This window comes from Sturnira hondurensis, unplaced genomic scaffold, assembly GCF_014824575.4.
Source record: "Sturnira hondurensis isolate 20B ecotype Veracruz unplaced genomic scaffold, ASM1482457v3 Scaffold0010428, whole genome shotgun sequence".
In the NCBI taxonomy this organism is placed as follows: Eukaryota; Metazoa; Chordata; class Mammalia; order Chiroptera; family Phyllostomidae; genus Sturnira; species Sturnira hondurensis.
Genome location: NW_028083059.1, coordinates 13546785 through 13567261, shown reverse-complemented (window position 1 = coordinate 13567261; position 20477 = coordinate 13546785). Strand labels below are relative to the sequence as shown.

At 36.5% G+C, this 20477-nt stretch overlaps 1 protein-coding gene across 1 annotated transcript in view; it reads left to right on the top strand.

Annotated features, from left to right (window-relative positions):
- The first annotated feature begins 432 nt into the window (after positions 1–432).
- HTR1F (5-hydroxytryptamine receptor 1F) overlaps positions 433–20477 on the top strand; it is a 96208-nt gene continuing 76163 nt past the window's right edge. The window contains exon 1 of the mRNA XM_037058844.1: positions 433–702. The gene's annotated coding sequence lies outside the window, so the exon portion shown is untranslated. The remainder of the gene's footprint in view (positions 703–20477) is intronic.

Here is a 20477-nt window from a genome sequence, read left to right as displayed (position 1 = left end):
CCCCCAACATCAGTTCTCTTCCCACCACTCCCCAAAGGCTGCTTTGTCAAGTTGTGAGTAAACAAATCTCTATGCTCACTCAGTGGCCAGTTCTCAACCCCACTTCAAAGGACTGCTGCCTCTAATTCCCTCTTCGATTCCTTTTCCTTGCTACCCAACCGGATACAAACTGCCACTGGGCAGGAGATGCTAGGGGAAAGGAGATTAAAAGTCATTTTGTGATTTTTTTATGCTTTCAGAAAGGTTATTAACGTCATTTCCAGATTCCGGGAACAGAGATCATCTCCAAGGTATCACTCAAATTAAGGAGACGGGACTTTTTTCCTCCCCCGTCCTTGTCCACGCATCAGTGCAAAAGAGGGCGGAGAGGCTGAGAGAAGAGGGAGGAGGGTGAAAGAGAGAGAAGCAAGATGAGAAAGGAGTGAAGAAGGAAGGAAGAGGTGAAGGCAAGAAGAAAGGAGCGTTAGGGGGGGTGGTGAGCCCCGGGCGTCTGCCTGCCGTTCCACCCTTCTGTGTTTGGGACCCACCCCGGGGTAGCGCCCCAAGTCCCGCAGCGCTCAACAGCTCCGCAGCCGCGAGACCACAGGGGCGCCCCACTCTCCACCTGGTCTCCGCCGGCGCCCCGCCGCCCTTGCTCGTGCCTCATCCCCGGATCTGAGGTCAAATTTTCCCGCTCCGAACCTCTGCAGAGTAGCGCTCGCGGTGAGTGTTCACCCCTGCGCCCAGTAAGGTGGATCGCAAGTGGGAAGGAGAACGGGGGGGAATCCTGGGCAGCGCCTGCCCTTGGCGCCAGGGAAGGACCTGCGGGGCTGGAGCCTAAGTCCTTTCCGACACTTTGGGGCGAATGAGCACTGCTAGAATAGCTTTTTCCCACTCTACTCAAAACCTCTGCTCCCTGGAGCGAAGTTTTGGGGAGCGGGCGTGGTCCTGGGCGGAGCAGGTGAACCAGGCTGGTGGGAGGACCCGGGTAGCAGTTCGATTCCGCAACACCCCACCTTGAGGATGAGCTGCGGGGGCCCCTGCTTTGAGGACCCCCTGCTTTGAGGACCCCCTGGGGTGGAGAGAGACGGGTCACAGGCCAAAATTCAGCACTGGAAAGACAGGAGGATCAACAAATCCATTCCTCAGGGGCGACCTGGGAAGGATTCTTGGGGGAAAATAATAAGATAAATGAGTAGCTGCGGGGATGCATAGACTGGGAAAAGGTTGCAGTTTTAGAATTTGATTTCCTGCAGCGCAGAAGAGAGCTTCCACCCGGGACCGCAACGTGTCTGGGCTGCGGCAGGTCCTGCCCTACAGAGGAAGGCTCCTTCCTCTTTGGAAGGGCGGTTGAGCAAAGGAGAAAAGGGAATCCATGCGACAGTTCATATTCTGGATTTCTGTCCCCAAAGGGGCTGGGAGAGCCGCATTTGTGTCGCCAGTAAGTTAAGGGATGAAATGGAGGTGATGAGCAAAAATACATACGGAGCTTAGCATTTTGGGTAACCAACATGCTGGATTTGGGGTTTGAGTTATTTTCCTTTGCACTTGGAGGTGGCCTTTTATAAGCATTGGATGAGAACATCGGATGACATGCGTTTCAGTAGAAACCTTAGGAGGTCTTTGGTTTTTTGCAAGCAAAGTGTCTCCCAGGCACCTTGCCGGTTGTAATATAAACTGATTTAAGTGTGTATCTATGATAACATATGCAGAGAGCTCACCAGCCCTTCCCCTCAATTTTTCTGGATTATCTATATAGTCAGCCGGAAAAAAAATGGAACATTCAAAATGGGTTTCACGCTGATTCCATTTACACATAAATTTTTGCAATTTGATTTGTTCATTAACAATCCAGCAATCCTTACCTTTGAGTTCCCTCATTTGTCTGTTTGTTGAGAGAAGTGGCTTGGATTCCTAGCTGGCTTTCCCTGACGCAATGGGAATGTCAACATAAAGAGCCACAAAGCCAACCTGAGGAAGTGCCTGCCATCCCTCTAGGTTTGCAATTGCTGTGCTTCCTTCCCCTTCCCTTTCTCCCTCTACAAACTCATAAGCAGGTTGACGCATCATCACTTTGTGTTTCCTCCAAAGAAAGTGTAGCCCTCTGTGCCCCTTCACCCCATTCAGATCTGTGTGTCAAGGTCGGTTTTGGCAATTAAAACCATTTGTTTCCAATCAGAAGTGGTTTTCTACACTTTGGGTAGATCGTTCATTAAACTCAGATGTTTCTAGAACAAATGTTATACTCGCCCAACATTAGAAGTTCCCAAATATGAAAAATAACTTGATTTACTTATTTTGTTCTAGAACTTTTAGTATTGTTTCACACCCCCTTTGATCAGGGTAAATCGCTTGTCAATCTTTATACACCGAGACTTATTGTGGAGCTGATGAGCCTAACTGATATTAAGGAGTTATTCTCTCTCAACAGTATATAAAAATCTTTGTGGGAATGGTTTAAAAAGGAATACATTTATTGTCACTTTGCCTCATTAGGCAAATTATGTAGATGGCAGGACTGAGCAATAGCACATTTTAAAGGCAGCCTTTTCATTGTTTTTAATTTTTAAAAACATTACTGTTTAACTAGTTTTCTAAAGTTCTTGGGCATACTGTTCTTATAAAGACTACTGCCATAAAGCTGCTAATACAAATAATATGACACACCTTTCTTAGGAATTTTTTTTTATTTAAAATTTGACCCATGTCTCTTTTCACAGACTTGCAAAATTATAACTTATTTCTTAATTGGAAATGAGAGGAGTGGTAGTTTGAATTTTCTTGCTTAGTAAATATGGTCCCTTTTGAATTTAATTAACTATTACTGAGATCATTTCAAAGATTTTTAAAGAGCACTTTCTAGTCTATTAATAATAAATGGCTAGTGTAAAGCAACATAGACATGATAATTTTTAAAAGGCCTTGACGGGATTTTTTTTAATATTAATTTAGAAGGTGGGGAAGATGTTATTTGAGGCAGAATAAACAAGGTGCTTCTTGAATGGCTGTAACTGAAAGCACTGAAAATTCTTAGGTGAGGAGTCCGGAGATCCCTGGGGAAGCATCTGTAGCGATCTGATACAGAACCACAGCGTCTGTGCTCCACAGCAGGAAACCTTGCTTTTCCAGCCCCTCAGCCTTAAATTACACAGGCAAAAAATACTAAGTTCTGCTCTAAAAGCAAAAAACTCATGAAGAGCGGTAAAGAAACTTAGAATTAGCATCTGACATCTATAACAGAAATGATTATCTCCACTTGAAAAAAGTGCATGGAGAAATATTTCAGAGCCTGAATGAATGAATGAATGAATGAAAGAAAGAATGTAAGTAGTCAGAGAGTGTGTCAGTGAGTGTACTTGAGTATTAAAGAGGAGGGACTCTTTTGATCTGATAATTTCTCCAAGTCCTTGATGGTGTTTCCTTCTCTCAGAAGTAATGGGTGTGGCCTTTTAACCCATGGTAAAGAGTTTCTGTTTTCTTCTGTGCACAATGGGAAGCCATTAAAGCATGTCTTGTGGGAAACTGTTGACCAGGATCCACCTGCTATTGTGTCAAGATGATCTGGTGAAAGACAGAGGGTAAGCAAGGAGGCTGTCAAAAATATACTGTCCTTGTCTGGTCTTTAACCAGAGCAATAGCAGCAGTAGAGATGGTAAGAAATAGCCAAACCCTGGACATACTTGAAGATAGAAAAGACCACACTTAATAAAGACAACACTTAAGATTAGCTGTGGTTGCTGACAGATCAAATTTCATGCCTAGATTTATGACCAGAGCAACTGGATAAATCCCATTGTTACCAACTGATATGGGGAAACTAAGCAGGATCAGTTAAGTTTTGAGTGCCAATTAGATGTTCAGGGACAAGCATCAGAAGGGTAGTTGGGCCTGGACAGTGGAACTTCATGAAACAATTTTAGAACTGTTTTTAAAGGATCAGACTGAGAAAAGAGCTCTAGAGCAGTCCAAAATATAGGCATTGAAAAGAGTAGAAGCCAGAAAAGGAAACTGAGAAGGAGCGATTAATGAAATGGGAAATCCAGAAGGGTGTGATGCTATAAGATCCAAAAGAAGAAAGTATTTTAAAAAAGAGGTCGGCTACAATCAATGCTTCAGAAGAGTTGGCTTGCATGAGGACATAGAGTTAGCTTGGAATTTTATTTGATCTTGATAAGAACTATTTCAATTAATTTGGTAGGGACAAGAGATTGATGAAGATTGAACAAAGATTGGTGACTAGGGACATAATGATTCTCATCCTAAGAATTTATCTTACATGTATGTCTGCAATTAGGAAAAATAATATGTATTTAAAATTACTTCCTGCTGTTTTTATATATGTAAATTATTGAAAAGAAATACCTAGAAAACAAACAAAATAAACTATGTGCATTCATTCAGTAGAATATTATTCAGCTGTTAAAATTATTAAAGCAGTTTTCTATGTACTAACATAAAAAATCTTCAAAGTATTTTAAGTGAAGAGAAAAAGTTGAACTATAATGTGCATTGTATGTTGCCAAATATTAAATAACAAAGAAAAATGAACCTATAGGAGAAGGACCCCCCAAAAAACAGAATTATCTCCTGGAATACTGGCCCCCTTGTAGTACAGGCTTCTCCTGTTAGATGAATGAGTGTTCTAAGAACCCATCTGTTTTAATATGTCAGCTGGTGTTGTTGTGAGAAGCTATGTTTGGCTTTGCTAAATATTTCTTGGAAGTTTCTTTCAATGCCTTTGCCCATTTCGTGATGGAGGATTTACAAGGGCACCTGGGCACACAGCACTGAGCGTTCAGCGGTTTTTTTACTAAAAATGGCATGACTCCTGGGCCTCACCCTCTCTATTCACCTGACCTCACCCCCAAGTGACTTTTTTTTTGTTTTCCCAATGACAAAAGACCTCAAAGGAAAATGTTTTGCCAGTGTGGAAAAGGTAATAAAAAGGAATCAAAGCACTAAAAGGCATTAAAATCAGTGAGTTCAAAAACTGCTTCAAGCAGTGGAAAACATCTCAATAGGTGTATTGCATCAAATGGAGAGCACTTGGAAGGTGACTGAAGTTTAGACATGTAAGAATAAATACACAATTTTTATAATTCAATTCCTGCTTTGGGGGGTCCTCCCTCATATATGAAACTACACAGAAAAGAATGAATAGCTGCTTACGGGACAGAAACTGAGTGACAGGGCACAATAATGGGGAAAAGATTAACTATTGTATGTGCTTTAACACCTTTGAACTGTTGCACATAGATTAGCTATTCAAAAAATCAAATACATTTTTATACATAAATCTGATAAAAAATATAATTTAAAATAATGAGAGAAGAAAGAATGGGAGGTGAGGCTGTGAACACTCTGACCCACCTCCCCGCTGCTGCAAAAAAAACACTTCCAAGAAGTTTTCAAGGAGAGGATTGTGTAACTGGAGCAGGCCATGGAAGTTTATTTCAAAATGGGAGCTACTCATGTCAGCAATTACACCTCTAAGAATGAACCAGACAAAAGGAAAAATTAATGATGACAAATGAAGAGGACAATTATGGGAACACAATTCTTTAATAAGTGGTAGGGGATGGCGTTCCAAGTGCTAGTAAGGCAGAGAACTGAAATGACTAGAGACAGTGCGTTTTTCTACAGACCCCCTGATCTGGATCAGTCCTCTGGTCAGCCTACTTGATTCCTGAAGCTAAGTGCTGTTTGGGCCACCCATAGAAACTGTTCCAAATGGTGCTGTTGTAAGGTCTTAGTTCTAGTGTAAGACTTCTCATGGAATCTTATCTGACCATTTGTTCTCCATAGCAGTGGGAGCACAGCTTGCCACCCTTCTCAAAAGAAACTCTGTCTCCTCCCTGACCCCCTTCACTCTCAGGAGGATTCTTCTTTGCTAGAAATTCAGAAGCCCCCAGGAATAAAGCTCACACCCCAGGTCTAACCCCTGCATATTTACCTGATCAGCGGCTCTGCTTCCCTTCAATGTTGTCTGTCTGTAGTCACCTGACCTCCCTCTCTTCTCAGGATCCCATAACTGCTCCTCTCCAGTTTCACCTTGGCTCAGAAAATATTCTTTCTATCACCTGCAACTTTAGCTTCTTCTTTATTTAATGACTGCATCACTTAACTTTATTATTAAAATTATATCACATCCATCCTTAAAACAAGCAAACAGGAAAACCTCTCATGGCACTGTAGAAGGAGCCTGAACTCCCTCTATAGCTAGTCTCCTGTCCATTTCTCCCTTCCTCAGCCAGCTTCTCAGCAAAATAAAACTAATTTTGCTTTATTATCACAATCTCCTCCTTTCCCCTGACTCCTCTCGTCTCCCACTGTCATTGGGCTTTCACTCCCACAACCCCATGAAACTCTTGGCAACTCTCACCATATTATTAAGTCAGTGACTACTGATCATTGAGATCTTAGCTCATTGACCTATGACAGGAGCACTTGACAAACTTAACCATTAACCTCTCATGCCTTCTCTTTCCTTAGACTCAAAGATGACTTTCTTATTCTTGAAGAAAGTCCGAGATAGACTTTTTTTAGTCAACTTGCTATATCTTTGAATTTTACTTCTCCATTCATTTGGTGAACCTCCCCCACAGTCCATCCTTTGCTCTCTTCTCCATTTATTCCATTTTTTAAAAATCTCTCTTGGTCAAAGCTCCTTTTGAGAATATAAAACTAAAACCAAACAGACAACTGTGGTATCTCTCCCCAGGGAAAAAAATGCACATGGATACAAACAGTTGCAGGTATTTTCTGTCAATTAACAGTCATTGAAGCCCACCTATGGGAATTAAGAAAACTTTCTAGACCTTCTTATAACATAGTGTAATCAGCTGCTATGGTTTCACTCACCTCCAAATGAGGTGATAGATCTTAGTTATTCCAAATGTGAGTGGGAATCTCAGTTTTAACATTGCTCATGAAGGGTCCTTTTTGTTGTAGCCAAGTTCCCACCTACACTATCTTATTGATTTTCTCCATACATTCACACCACGTTATCTTTTTACATTACTTCTTTCTAAGTTGAATTGCATTTTAGAACATAAATAAATAGAAATAAAATCTTTTACACTGTTGTTAATGTAAAATCAATATTACTGCCACAAATAAAAGGCATTACTACAGAAAAGGAATATAGAAAAAACAGTGATATTATTAAATTTTAAATCAGATATTTATTGCCAGCTGAAAGCCTTGAGCCTGAGGCTGACTTTCAATTGGCTTATAAAAAAAGATAGCAAAAGTTAAAAACAAATTTTCACCAAACAGAAGCTCTCTCATAGGGTTAATCCAAGTAGAAAGGGTATAAATTTCTCATACGTGGTACAGGGTTCTTTAGTGGAATGACGTAGTAGAAGTCAAGTCACATTGGGTGGCACCCATGGAACTTGGACTTGTGGAAGAGGTGGGAAACTCCAACCTCTTCTGCTTTTCTAGTTCAAACCTCCTCATTGAGCTGTAGATCCTAGACATCACCAAATGGACAGATAAATGATCTCTAGGATCAGTCAACAGATTCATAGTATAACTTATCTTTCTCCTCTAAATGCTTAAGCATCTTGTATTCCATAATGCATCAGAGAGACTCTCAAATTCCTTTAAATTTTTATCTCTATACACAGCCAAATTTAGTCAGTCTACTCCCTGATGAGCCTTTTGAATCTTCTTTTCTGACTACCTCTTAATTGACTTTAACTAAATATGCCCGGCCTGGACTTTTGAAAATGCCTTCAATCTCATCGTCTCATCTCCCTGGCCTTAGCCTCGCCCCCATGAATCATTTGTCCCATACTCTCTCCAGATTAATTTTAGAGATTAATTCTGTCCCATGCTTAAATTCCTTTGGGGGTCCCCCTTTCCTTCTGGGAACAAGCCAAGCCATGTAGGTCACCCAGCCCATCTATATTTCCTCCTTCATATGGATTTCTGTTCCAACTGACTTCCTGCCACTCAACCTTGCTATGTTTCACCTATAGGGAACTATTCATGCTTATCTGACACATGAGATTTTCTTCCGTCCTTCACTTAGCTCCGAACAGCCCTCCTTCCACCTGGCAAATTCTTAGTCATTTGACAAAATTCAGATTTGTTTTCTTTTCCTTAACCTGTGTTATTTCTCCATCTTGCAATTAATGTATAGTAGTGTGTTGATAATGTATCAACTCAGAATAAGAATTCACAAAATCTTTAAGATTAATGTTTTGTACAAGTAGAAATCAGTATGTATATATTAAAACAAATTATATGCAAATACCTACCCATCAAAAGCACTAATTTTATCATTATACTTTGGTTCTATAACTCCATTTTATAAGGCATTTGTGATAGTTTGAAAGGTACCTAAAATATTATTTTGTTTTCTGATGACCATAGCCAGCCATATTCCTGACTACTGCATTCATAGCTAATTTCAGGAAGAGACCAGTTTGGCTCCTCCTTACAAGCAGAGATGGCTTAGTTAAGTGGTACGAGTAATGATGAGTAGTTAATTGCATATTTTCATACCTTCTTATTACATACTATTTGAAATAATGAGTTCTGGATTTGGAATGTGGCCATTTCAACATTTTGTCTGCATGTTACTCAATTCAGCCACTGTAACACAACGCTAATAACTCAAAGCACCTTTTAGCTGTTCTTTGGAATTTTGGCAGCTGTGCTTAACATGGCGAGGACCCTTCGGTCTTTTTAATTCCAGTTGAAATAAAAGTACTGTTCTTATCTTTCATAACTAAAGTCTAGACTGTTTATGATTCAGAGCCTTTCTGTTTTCCGGGAAAGGATTTCAAATGCTCACAGAACCATTTTCTCTCTGATTAATTTGTGGATCTTTCTTCCCCCTCCTTTCTGATTGGGTCAAGTTGGCCACCTAAAGTACAAGAAGAAATTAGAAGAGAGAAACGAATATTCTTCCCTTCATAGTCACAATCCTGGAAAGGGTTTTCAAATGCATGGCTTTTAATCCTGACAAACTTCATTTTTGTCCTGAAGTTAACCAAGATTTAGCACAAATCTATACAAGTTTCTTTTCTGGGCTTATCCTCACAGTATCACTAAAAGCAGTTGCAACCTTTCATTAAACATCATTGCTACCTCAGGACCTAAGTGGAGAAAATCTGTCAAGATTGTTCCACTTTTTAAAAAGTATGTTAAGTGCATCACACTATTGTAAAATTGTAAGTAGACAATAATACTGCAGTGACTAAAGGTGATTACATTAAAATTAGTCTTATATATTGGTACATTTTTTCTCAGAAAAACATATAATTTGATATCATACAAATATGTAGAAATCATAGTGAAACAGGAGATAAGAAAGTGCTTTCTGAGTGAATAAGTTTATATTATAGCATATGAAAGTGGAATGGGACCTCACTAAATGAAAAACAGAAAAAATGTACCTGTTCTGGATATAAGCTATTTGAGTAACTAGGAGAGTAATTGGCAAAATTAGAAGTATATATACATAATTCCATAAGTACAATCATAATAGCTTAGGAACAAGAACTGTTTAATAGTGTTCACATATGCATTCGTATGTATTGTTACATTTTATCTTCACATCCACACAGCAAGGATTATACCTATTTGGCAGAAGAGGGAAGTGATTCCCAGAAACTACATGGTTTGTCCCAGAGCTGGGAGATCATAAATCCTGGAATTAGGGACACAGATTGACAATTCAGCTCAATTCAATTATCTTGCAATTATAGAATATGTTGCCCTTGACCATAAAGTATTTAAGGAAAAAGTGAATTCTCCTCTGGATTCATTTTTTAAATGTGTTTTACTATTTTCACTGTTAGGTTTAAAACAAATATGAGTTGCAAAATTTACACTTAAAACTAAAAAGTATTTTTTTGCAAATGCTTCCAATACGCAAAAATACGGTTTTATTCCAAAAACATTTATCTAATTGTTGAATGCAAACTATATAAAATGATTTAAAGAATAAAATTAAAATCTTCATAATTCTATCACAACATTCTCACAACAATTGAGTATTATATCTTTTTAAGGTTTTTGTGGAATTAATAGCCAAAATTATGTATCTCAATATATTTTCCATTTGATTACTATCAAAAGAAAGGTTGACTTTTTAAAATCTTTTTTAAATTTTATTTATTTATTTAAAAGATTTTATTTATCTTTAGAAGGGAAGGGAAGGAGAGAAGGAGAGAAATATCAATGTATGGTTGCCTCTCATGCGTCCCCTACTGGGAACTGGGCTGCAATCCAGGCATGTGCCCTGACTGGGAATCGAACCGCAATAGTTTGGTTTGCAGGCTCGTGCTCAATCCACTGAGCTACACCAGCCAGGGCAACTTTTTAAAATCTTTATGGTCATTTGAATTCCTCCTTCCAGAATTACCTGCCCATGCTTTTTGCTCATATTACTATAGGAATATTTATGTTTTTACAAAGCTTTGTCTGTCATATATTGCAAACTTTCCCTTTTGTTGATGTCTTTGAACTTGTTCTATGGTAATTATTGATAGCACATAAATTTAAATTTTTGTGGTTCAACATTTTATTCTTCTTTACTGTGACTTGGTTTTGATTTCACCATACCAGAAGTAAGTTTACCACTTTCCATACCATGATCAGTTGGATATTTGTTCATATCTTTCAATTTTATGTCTTATTTACTTTATATTTAGTTATTTGATCAAGCTACACTTCACTTTCATATATCATGTATGATGATTTGCATCTGATCTCTTTCTAAAGAGTTAGCCTACCATCGTAATAACTGATTTTGAAAAGTTATTTTACCCCCCTACACTGAGAAGCCATCAGTTCTGTTTAATTCCTCTCTTTCCCAATTGTTGTAGCCGACCTGAACTACTTTTAGTTGTTATACATTATATTTTAGCAAATATAGAGCAAGGATTTTTTTAACACTCTTCTCCAAAATTTTGTTTATTCTTTCCTATTTTTCTCCCTCAGTGAACATGGGTACTTTTGTGAGATATCAAAAAAGTCAACTTTGTATTACATAGCATTTTAAGTGAAAAGTGATCTGAAAGGACTGACCAAATTTCCCATGGAGGAATATGATATCTCTTAATCTATTTAGGACTTATTTTATGTCTGTCAAAGAAGACATCATTGACTGTGGGTTCTACGTATTTCTTACTTAGATTTTTCTTAGATATTTTATATTATGGAATAGTAATAGAAATGATTCATATCTCCTTTTAAGTATGCTTAGTTTATAGGAAAGTCACTTATTTTTATTCATTTATCTTTATCTAATTTGATAAATTCTTACTTATATAAATCTATTCTAGTTGATTTTCTTGGCTATTTTAAGTAGACATTATTCTTTTAAACCTAAAAATTTTGTCTGTTTAATCTTCTAAGCCAAACAATAGTGTATCATTACATTTATAGAGCAATTCCATTAGAATTACATATTATTCTGAATAGAATAGTATACCAAATAATATACCATTGAATTCTATTGTGCCTCTTTAATTTAAAAGCTGTTGTGAAGGAGCTGTTATCAATGACTAGATTTTGTGTTTTGTGTTTAAATGTTTTCATTTGATGCTTATTTTTATTATTGTGTTGTAAATAGAAAATGTTTCCAACATGATTTCTATTCAAGATGCTTCAGTAAGGTTTTATTTTTAGTTTAATATGTTTAATTTGCATAAAATTTCATTGCACGGCTGAAAAACAGTGAAGTATGTGCCACATACAGCCCTAAAATATAGCATTATATTGATCACTTCTATATGTTTATATTATTTTATATTATTTAAGATTTTATTTATATTCTAGAAAAAGGAAAGGAAGGAGAAAGAGAGGGAGAGAAACGTTGATGTGCAGGAGAAGCATTGATCGGTTGCCTCTTGCCCGCCCACAAGCAGGGACCTGGCCCACAACCCAGGCGTGTGCTGTTACTAGGAATCGAACCAGCAATCTTTTGGTTAGCAGGCTGGCACTCAACCCACTGAGCCACACCACACAGAGCCTTTTATTTTTAAGATTTTATTTATTCTTTTGGAAATAGGGGAATATTTTTATATTATTTATCTATGACTGACTTCTAGAGATTCATTAAAGTTTCTCTCTATAATTGTATGTATTTCCCATTGGACATACACTATATGTTTTATGTATTATGATGCTTTATTATTGGGTACTTACAGATATGTAATTGTCTGCTTTTCTGTGTGAAATTTATTTTATCCTTTTTCAATTGAATTCATCTTCTCTCATATTAGCCTTACTAACTTTCCTTTCTTTAGGTTTGCCAAAAGATTGTGGACTTACATCATTGTATATTCATATTTTTCTTTTTTTATTAAATCATTTTTATCATTACTCTATTACAGTTCCAATTTTTCCCCTTTGCCATCTTCTGCCCATTCCACCCCCTGCTCCCATAATTAGTTCCCTTACAGTTGTCCATGTCCATGGGTCATCCACACATGTTCTTTGTCTAGTCCCTTTCCCTTCTTTCCACCATTAGGCCCCCTCCCCTCCCCTCTGGTCACTTTCAGTCTGTTCCCTATTTCCATGCCTGTGGTTCTATTTTGTTCATTTACTTTGTTCATTAGATTCCTCTTATAAGTGCTATCATATTGTACTTGTCTTTCACTAACTGGCTTATTTCTCTTAGAATAATATTCTCCAATCTTGGCATTTTTCATACAAGCAAAATATTATTAGAATTTATTTTTACCTAACCTGGATACTCAAGGAAAAATACTCCCTTCACCCTATTTTTTTCATTAGCTACTATAAATACAAGGTTTCATTTTATCTGGACCAAGCAATTTTCATATTCTTTCTTTTCTATTTGTCATTGTTTTTTGATATTGATTGGTAATTTTTATTTGTTTGTTCTTTCGGAGAAAAAATGGATGTTTATTCTATTTGGAATTATAACTAAACAGAGTAGATATGAATTCTGTTAGAAACTGGTATAAGCCATTGTTTGAAATCTTTATCATTTGCAAGACCCTATAGTCTCATAGAGAATGGAGGGAGCAAATAATCCCCAAAGAAACTTCTTTCATCAAAACATCATAATTTGTTCTATTTGATTTTAATGTAAACATCAGTAAACATCAGTAGTGCGCAGCTCCAGTGTTGGCCAGACAACTAAATATTAGTATGCATCCCAGGACCCCAAATAGACAGCAAGCAAAAGCATACTATCTTTTAGTCCTACTCAAACTTTCCTTTGATACCATTCATTGACCCACATTAAGAATGTGACAAGTTGCCCTGGCTGGTGTAGCTCAGTGGATTGAGAATGGGTCTGTGAAGCAAAGGGTCACTGGTTCAATTCTCAGTTAAGGCACATACCTGAGTTGCAGGCCAGGTCCCCTGCAGGGGACTCATGAGAAGCAACCATTGATGTTTCTCTCCCACTCATTCTCCTTCCCTTCCCCTCTCTCTAAAAATAAATAAGTAAAACTTTTTAAAAAAGAATGTGACAAGTTGAGTCTGACAGAATTATTTTTTCTTACTCCTAGATGTACAGTTTTACTGAAGGAGGAAAAATTGAAAATTATTATATTCCCATCTTCTATGCTTTTTATCAAACTGATTTATACTATTTCAAGCAAAAATTCCTGAAATTTTGGCCAGTAAGATGTCAAGTATCATTGGTTTCTAACAATATCTCAGTTGTTTTCTTATTTGTTGCTTTATAAATTGTTTTAATGTGAACTCAAATAGGTGAGCACTGTATGCAAAAAAAAAAATTCAAGTTGTGACTTTTGACCTAGTTTATACATTCCATGTAGAATAAATAGACAATTTGCAGAGAAGCTATTAATTTGAAAAAGCACTTAGCCAGAAGTGTGCACAGTGAATTCTTTATCTGAGACAGATCTTCCATCTTCTCTTATAAGCTCAGAATATTAAATCTCTGTCTTGTTTTTTTCTCAAATAATCTGACTCTTTTGTGTGCACTAATCAGTCATAGGCTATATATTTCTGCTTTCAGGCAAGTTATTAACTAGTTTCTTCTCAGAGTTCAAAAAAGCTACTCACTTCATACTTCTTAGATTCTCAGGAAATATTTTAAATTATATGTGAATCATGGTCTAAAAATTGGGAACTATTTAATTGTCTGGCTCATTGGCTTCTCTTAATGATTACCATAAATTTCCCCTTGCAGTTCAAGTGTGTATTTCACGGACATTCAATAGAGTACTGTTGTGAAGAGGAACGTTTCTTCAGACAAGCTCTTCAACTCCCAGAATGTGACAGTTCTTGGCACAAATATGCACTGGAATTGCAATATTAAAAAAGGGTGAGGAAGGGCTATGAGTACATAAGGGGGAAAAGGAAATTGGTGAGTTTTATTTTGTGACAGTGGGGATCTCTGAAGCATAAAAGACATGACAATGGTATTTCAAATATCAACAAATGAAAACTCAGCTCTAAACGATATATAATAGCAAAGGAAACACATTAACATTAAAGTTATAACTGTACTTAAACAACAATAAAAAAACAAAGGGAAAAAATACCTGAAGCAGGTTTTGTAATTTTAGGCCTACTGTGGCAAATGGTTAGGTGACTGCATGCAATAATTTGCCTAAATTAAGCTGCCAAATGAAGTTTTTTTTTAAAAAGTTGTTTCTAAAAAATCTGGATAAAGGTGTTTTGGCAAGTAGTGTTCTGGTAAATGTGTAACAATCAGCTGGAAAAGGGAGAGCAAGAGCCTCAGTTTATAGAGTTTACCAATTTTTATAGTGTAAATACCCCATAATGTTCAATATCAAATTATCAAGGTGAAGTCACTGAACATGGAGTGGGAAAGAAATGTGCCCAGTGACTCCCATAAACAAGCCAGTAGGAGCCAACTCCAGTATGTCACTAGTAGAATCTTTTAACATTTGAAAAAAAAGTTTACCAAGCTACATGAGATCTAACCGATAAAGGTAAAAGATATTTTGTGCCTGGTGGCAAGGATTGAATGTGGTGAGGTGACACAATTTAAAGTGACTGAGACCATGGGATCAGAACTGAAATCCAAGCTTCCTCAACAGTGTGTGATTTTAGCAAAATTACCTAATTTATCTAAACCTTAATTTATTCATCTATAAAATTCTGAATAATATAAACTATTTCACAGATATCTTTTGGTGATTAAAAGACAATAAATAATAATGTCATTGGCAAATAGATAAATATTATTTTTCTTTCATCTTCTGTCCTATTCATTTCCTAGTTTCTGCTCTTACTCATATTAAAATGGAGTCAGGATTGATATGGTATAATTAGTAAGGATATGATCATGCCTCAGTTGCTTATACACCTATGTTGCTACCTGAAAATTTCTCTTATATAGGGGGTGAGTTCTTGAGAAATGCAGATACCATGGAACAAATTGGGGGAAGAATTGACTACATTTGTTTTCCTTTCCACCCTTGAAGTGTTAAAAAATGGACAAAACTTTGAAGAATATTTGGGGCGATGGCACATGGACAATCTTCATGATCTGGCTTTGTTGCTTATCATTTTGCAAACTCTGTGGTCAAGGAAAAGGAAGACAAGGATGTGGAAAGGGTACCGAGTGTACCAACTTATGGTATTTGCCACAATAGTACAATTCTGAAAAAGTGGAAATAATGTCATGTGAATTCTTGGAAGAAAATAACTTCTAGCCATATTAAACAGGTTAAACTTAAAAGCTTGACATTTAAAATGGTATTTGCAGGATTTTGACATGTGGAAACAGTCAGATTTGGAACATTTTGAGTAAATTTGAAAAAATGAACTAGCATGGAAAGACAAGAAATGAATGTTTTTATTTGTTTACTGTTTATGCTATTACAGTTGTTCCCCTTTTTTTCTCTTTTCCCACCTCCACCTAGCCCCACTCTCTCCCTTCCCTCAGTCAATCCCCATACTATAGTCCATGTCCATGGGTCATACACAGATGTTCTTTTGTTAGTCCCTTCACCTTCTTTCATCCAGTCCTGCCCCATTCAGCAGCTGTCAGTGTGTTTCATGAATCAATGCTTCTGTTTTAATTTGTTCGTTAGTTTACTGTGTTCATTAGATTACACATATAAGTGAGATCATGTGGTATTTGTCCTTCATTGACTAGCTTATTTCACTTAGCACAATATTCCCCAAATCCATCCATGCTGTTGCAAAATGTGGAAATTTCTTTTTTACTGCTACATGGTATTCCACTGTGCAAATGTACCACAGTATTTTAACCCACTCATCTACTGATGGGCACTTGGGCTATTTCCAGATCTTAGCTTTTATGAATAACACTGCTATGAACATAAGGGTTCATATGTGTGTGTGTGTGTGTGTGTTTCAGGATTCTTAGAACACATTACCAGAAGTGGAATCACTGAGTTGAAAGTGAGTTTCATTTTTAATTTTTTGAGGACACTCCATATTGTTTTCCACAGTGACTGCACTAGACTGCATTCCTACCAACAGTGCACTAGGGTTCCCTTTCCTCCACATCCTTGCCAGCACTTGTTGTTTGTTGATTTATTGATGATAGCCACTCTGACAGATGTCAGGTGATAGCTCATTGTGGGTTCTGCATCTTTCTGATAATTAGTGAGGTTGAGTGTTTTTTCATATGTCTATGAGCCCTCTGTATGTCCTCTTTGGAGATGTGTCTGTTCAGGTCTTTTGCCGGTTTTTTAAAAATATTTTTTTAAAGATTTATTTATTTATTTATTGACAGAGAGGAAGGGAAGGAGGGAGGGTGAGAAATATCAATGTATGGTTGCCTCTCATGGGTCCCCTGTTGGGAACTGGCCTGCAACCCAGGCATGTGCCTTGACTGGGACTCGAACCGCGATCTTGTGCTTCACAGGCCCGCGCTCAATCCACTGAGCTACACCAGCCAGGGCCCGATTTTTTAATTGGATTTTTTTCCTCCTGGAGTTGAGTTGTATTAGTTCTTTGTATATTTTGGAAATTAAAACTTTATCATATGTGTCATTGGCAAAAATATTCTCCCATTCAGTGGGTTTCCTTTTCATCTTGCTGATGGTTTCTTTAGCTTTTCAGAAGCTTTTTAATTTGATGTAGTCCCATTTGTTTATTTTCTCCTTTGTTTTCAGTGCCCTAAGGTATATATTGACAAAAATATTGCTACGTGAGATATCTGAGATTTTACTACCTAGGTTTTTCTTCCAGGATTGTTATGGTTTCATGACTTACACATAAGTCTTTTATCCATTGTTAGTTTATTCTTGTATATGGTATAAGTTGGTGGTCTAGTTTCAATTTTTTGCATATATCAGTCCAGTTTTCCCAGGGCCATTTATTGGAGAGACTGTCTTTTCTCCATTGTATGCTCTTGCCACCTTTGTCAGATATCAATTGACCATGAAGATGTGGGTTAATTTTGGGGCTCTCTGTTCTGTTCCACTGACCCATATTTCTGTTCTTATGCCAGTACCAGGGTGTTTTGATTACAGTGGCCTTGTGATATAGTTTTATATCAGGTATTGTGATACCTCCACCTTGTTCTTCTTTCACAAGAAGATTACTGAGTTTATTAGACTCAGTAATAGATTACTGAGTCCAGGATCTTTTTGGTTCCATATAAAGTTTTGGAATATTGGTTCTAGTTCTAGGAAATATGCCACTGGTGTTAAAATGTACATACCCCAGCCCTGGACTGTGTGTCTTGGTTGGAGAGTCCTCCTGTAAGGTCATGAGTTCGGTTCCTGGTCAGGGCACATACTTAGGTTGCGGATTCAGTTCCTGGTTGGGGTGTGTACAGAGGCAACTGATCAATGTTCCTCTCCTTCTCTCCCTCTCTCCTCCCCTTCCCTTTTCTCTAATATCAATAAGAATGTTCTCAGGTAAGGATAAATTTTTTAAGTATGTACCCTAATATATTACAAATGCAAAATAAACAGAGTAGGATCAGGAGATATACTTCAAAGTAATGTGGTTTTATGTTAACATTTGAGAGTATGATTATTTCCTGTGTAAATACTTCATTTAAGATACATACATCATACTGGCTGTTGTATATGTTTCTAGTTCATTCCCAGATAATAATAAATATTAGTATTTTTGATTTTATATGAATTTTAAGATTGTTTTCTTCTATTTTTGTAAAAATGCCATTGGGATTTTGAGAGGGATTGCATTGAATCTGTAGATTGATTTGGGAGTTATGGACATTTAACAATATGGACTTCCTACCCATGAACACCTATTTTTGCAGCTATTTGTGTCTAATTTTTTCATCATTTTTTATACTTTTCAATGTTCAAGACTTTCACCTCTTTGGTTAAGTTTATTTATAAATATTGTACTCTTTTTGAAACCATTATAAATAGGATTGTTTTCTTTATTTCCTTTTTTGGATAGTACATTGTTGGTGTATAGAAACACACTTAATTTTTGTATGCTAATTTTGTATCCTGCAATTTTACTGAATTCATTTTTTAGTTCTAACAATTTTTGGAGTGGAGTCTTTAGGGTTTCCTGAATATTATGTACTGTCACCTACAAACAGAGAAAATTTTACATAGTAATTTGGTTAAATTTTATTTCTTTTTTTTCTAATTGTTCTGGGTAAAACTTCTAGTACTATGTTCAGTAAAAGTGGCAAGAGTGAGCATCCTTGCCTTGTTTCAGATCCTGAAAAAAAAGTTAGTTGTGGGTTTTTCATATATGGCCTTTATGTTAAGATAAGTCCTTTAATACCTAATTTGTTGAGAGTCTTGAATATAAAAGGATATTGATTTTCAAATGTTTTTTCTGCATCTATTGATGATGTGATTTTTTTAGCCTTCATTCTGTTCATGTGGTGTATCACATTATTTGATGCTCAGATGTTGAATTATCCTTGCATCCCAGAGATAAATTCCCCTTGGTCCTGATGTATGATCCTTATAATATACTGCTGAATTTGGTTTGCTAATACATTGTAGATAAATTTTGCATCCATATTCATCAGGGATATTGGTCTGTAATTTTTCTTTTGGTATCTTTGTTAAACTTTGGTATCAGGGTGATGCTGGCCTCATAAAATGAGTTTGGAAGTTTTCCCTCTTCTTCAATTTTTTGAAAATTTTAAGAAGGATTAGTATTAATTTTTTAAATGTTTGGTAGAATTTATCTGTGAAACCATCTGGTCCTGTGCTTTTTCTTTGATAGGAGACCTTTAATTTCTTATTCAGTCTTCTTACTTGTTATTCATCAGCTGTGCTTTCTATTTCTTCTTATTTCAGTCTTGGTCCATTGCAGGTTTCTTGGAATTTGTCTGTTTCTTCTATATTTCTATGTTTTGATGTATAATTATTCACAATAGTCTTTTATGCTCTTTTTCACTTTTGTGGTATTTGTTGTAAGTTTCCTCTTTTATTTCTGATTTCATTTATTTAAGTCATTTCTTTTTTCTTGGTTAGTCTAATTAAGGATTTGTAAATTTTGTTGATCTTTTCAAAATATTTACTGTTAGTTTTTTTCTAGTTGTTTTTTATTTATTTCTATTCTACTTTATTTATTTCTTCTCTGATCTTTATTATTTCTTCCTTTTTGTTAACTTGGGCTTTGTTCTTCTTTTATTTTCTTGAGGTGTAAAATTGCTTCTTTGCAATATTTCTTATTTTTCAATGTAGGTATTTATCACTGTAAAATTTCCACTTAGTACTGCTTCTCTGTATTCCACAAGTTTTGATATTTTGTGATTGTTTTTCATAAGAGAGTTCCTTTTTCTAAATATATTTTATTGATTATGCTATTACAGTTGTCCCATTTCCCCCTTCACTCCCCTCAACCCTGCACACCCTCTCCCACCCATATTCTCTCCCTTAGTTCTTGTCCATGTGTCATACATATAAATTCTTGGCTTCTACATTTCCCCTACTATCTTTATTCTCCCCCTGTCTATTTTCTACCTCCTATCTATGCTACTTATTCTCTGTATCTTTTCCCCCTTTCTACCCTCTGCCGACTCCCCTCCATGTGATCTCCGTTTCTGTGGTTCTGTTCCTCTTCTAGTTGTTGCTTAGTTTGTTTTTGTTTTTGTTTTATGTGTGGTTGTTAATAATTGTGAGTTTGTTGTCATTTTACTGTTTCTAATTTCCTTTTTGAGTTCTTATGTGACCCAATGGTTGTTTAAAAGTACATTGGTTAATTCCCACGTATTTGTAAGTTTACTCTCTGATTTTTGTTATCCTAGTCTTATTCCACTGTGGTTATAAAATGTATTTGGAATTTTAGTCTTCTTGAACTCATTGATCTGTTATATTATCTATCCTGGAGACTGTTCTATGTGCTCTTGAGAAGAATGTGTACCTGCTCCTGTTGCATAAAATATTTTACATGTGTCTGTTAGGTTTATTTGTTCTATAGTGTTCTTCAAGTCTGCTGTTTCTTGATTTTCTGTCTGGATGATCCGTTACTGACAGTGGGTATTGAAATCACTTCCTAGCATTGCATTGTTGTCTATTTCATTCTTCAAGTCTGTCAATATTTGCTTTCTGTATTAGGTGCTCCAATGTTGGGTG